At 37.2% G+C, this 2,964-nt stretch overlaps 1 pseudogene; it reads right to left on the bottom strand.

The window, feature by feature from the left end:
- LOC108242786 lies at positions 1-2,557 on the bottom strand (annotated as a pseudogene).
- Between the last annotated feature and the right edge of the window lie 407 nt (positions 2,558-2,964).

Here is a 2,964-nt window from a genome sequence, read left to right on the forward strand (position 1 = left end):
CTTTATTAATGCAATAAAAAGCTTCAAAGTTAGATAGATATAAGAGCTTGAAGGGTTCATTGATGACCGTACAACTGTAATGATTCAAAGGAATTTAGACAAGAATTACAATGTGACACTGTAAAAAAAAGACAATCACTCAAAGATATAGTTGACTGTTTGCATGCAGATTTAGTTGTCTAATCAAAAAATCTATTTTTATTAACTGATCATTAGTAAAAACAAAGAAGATGATTATATATGCAAAGGATATAACTGAAAAGGCATAAATGAAAATGTTTGCGCAGCTGGTTGTCCTAACAATGGTCCCATAGATTTTCAGAAAGCCAGAAATCTTATATCATTCAGGTACAAGGCTTGGCATTGGGTAAAGGTTCACAGCGCTCTACTTCAACATAAACATCTGCAGTGTGGACACCATGGTACGTTCCAGAAATGGTTGTCGATTTGGTCTTCCCGTTTCGGTAGGTGCGTTTGAGGCGGGCAGTGAAAGGGATCTTTGTGTCGTACGAATAACTCATCATTTTGACGGTGCAACGGTGGTTCGGTGGGACATTGATCGTGAAAGACACAGAGTGTGTAGACTCTTCTGTCACCGACTTTCCTTTTGAGTACTGAAACATTATCTCTAAAGTGATGTCTAACTTACCTTCTGCAAGGAAAGGAATTCCTGTTTCAAAGGTAGCCCTTACACCAATCATTAGGGAAACACTCAAGCCCCATGAATTTGTTTCCAGAGTTGTTTTAGAAAGAGTAGTTGTTTTTGACACTGGATCACAGTTAGCATTGTTGATGGTTGACCTTTTCAAAACCTTTGGAGGTTTCTTAAGAATTTTAGCCTGTTCAATGTTATACTTCACATCAGAGATGAGTTCCCTACTAACACCCATGTTGGTGGTCAGGACCTCGTAGCTAACTTTGTACCAATATTCATCACCCTCCCAGGGAAGATAAAAACATTTGTCTTTGGGATACACCTTCCCCAGTCCAGTTCTTGCCTACATAGATTTCATCACTGGAGCAACTCCTGACTGAATATTCTGGCACAGAACCACTGGAACCCTTCTTCCACTCCAGGATCTCAAAATCATCTTCATTTACAAGGACTTCAAATGATCTATCTTTAATCACTTTGGAATAATAGGGGTAGTGGCAGAAAGGACCCTTTCTGGGGTTGTAAAAGCCAGAATGGCATCCAACTTTGCAGACATAGTCGATGCGGTCATCGTAGTTGTTGTAAATTGAAACTGATCCATTTGGCAGATACCCAAGCCAATTCTCCCATCGCAGTTTGCTGTTTTTGTCAAACACGTCGACGTACGAGTTAACTTGCCTTTTGTGTCTTGATTTAGTAGGAGGCAGAATACGGCGAACTGTTGAGACGGATACGTTGGCTATGATTTCAGGCACTCTTTCCTTCAGATCTGGGGTCAGCGGGTGATCTGTTACAAAGAGAGAATGCATATATATGTTTTAAGCACACGACAAAATCATTACATTTCACTAATGTTAGATATCTTTGCAGCCTTTTTTAAATGGTCAGTGCTAAGTATTTGGGTTTTTCCTTGGTTCAGTAAACACTCAGACCACTTCTAGGTTTGCACTTTTTTCAGTTGTTTATACTTTATTCTCATAAAATCCATCAGAAAGACTGGGATAAACTCCATGTGTCAGAAGTTAACTTGCTAACAAAAGTACTGTGTGTAAAATACAGAAAACCTTCCATGAAGTTTTTGTTAAATTTCACATTTATATTTCTTTTCAGCTGTTTGACTTGGTATAATGTGAAAAAAAGCTGATCTGTTGGCGCATATAACAAGTTTTACATATATTCAAAATTTGATCCTATTACTGCTTGACTATTGTTATCCAAAAAATTTTAATTCATGTTATGCAACTTGTAATATCATTCTTACCATTTTCGTCCAGTGGTCGGTTCTTCACAGTGTCCTGAAGACTGACAGAGGACAGAGCCAGCAGCAGCAACAGCAGCAGCTGGAAGTAACACAAAGTCAAAGTTTGTTATAAGTTATAACCAGCTAAAGATGCTACCGCTAACAGAGTAGCACTGCTCAACCACCATGCCGAAAAAAAATTTATGACACTTTTTTTTTTACCATTTCTGTCCAGTGAGTGCTTCAGTGAAGGCAGACTGAGGCTGCAGCAACAAGAAAAAGATCAGCTGAAATTAACACAGAGGATATAATTGTGTCAGTCACAATCAAATTAAAAACAAAATATGCAAGTAAACTATTTCTTTTAGACAATTAAACTGGTTGAGTATCAGTAGATTTAAACAAAGTTTACTCATAAACTCATAATTTGAACAAAAAGGTCATAAACAAGAAGCCTCTTACCTGATTTAGATGTATGTCTTTTATTTGATGAAGAACAGCAAAAAGTTACTGTATTTTCAGAAGTTTAAAAAAAAACTAAATTTGGATGTAAAGAGCAAAAAGCCCCCTAAATCAGTTTCCTCTCAGCCTTCGTGCTCTTTAATAGTCGAACACCTAAAGGAGAACCTTTCAGATGAGCCTATCCACAGCCAGTTTGTTCAACTCAATACCAAATAAAGACACAAACCTGAGTTGGTTTATTACACAAAAGGTAATATTTACAGCAAAAACACATTGATTGGCTGTTTGTTTAATGCTCATGTGACTTAATCCTAAAAGCTGCCATTTATAGTTTATCAATCAATCAGTGTTTGCTTGACTTCTATATTTGGTATTTCCTCATAATACCAAAGAAACAACACAGCATTTCCTCATTCTTTATCTAAATATTTTCTGAGGTGGCAAGTAGCCACAACCAGTTTGAAGAGTAATGTTAAACACCTAGTACGGTTTAATTGAAAGCAAACAAGCCGTCTAAGCCTAAACTATTTTGTTTAGACTTTACTTTTAATGGTAAGATGGTGTCCACCGCGATTCTTCCTTCCCCTCCTGAACACTCTACTCGAAC

This window comes from Kryptolebias marmoratus, linkage group LG1 (assembly GCF_001649575.2).
Source record: "Kryptolebias marmoratus isolate JLee-2015 linkage group LG1, ASM164957v2, whole genome shotgun sequence".
In the NCBI taxonomy this organism is placed as follows: Eukaryota; Metazoa; Chordata; class Actinopteri; order Cyprinodontiformes; family Rivulidae; genus Kryptolebias; species Kryptolebias marmoratus.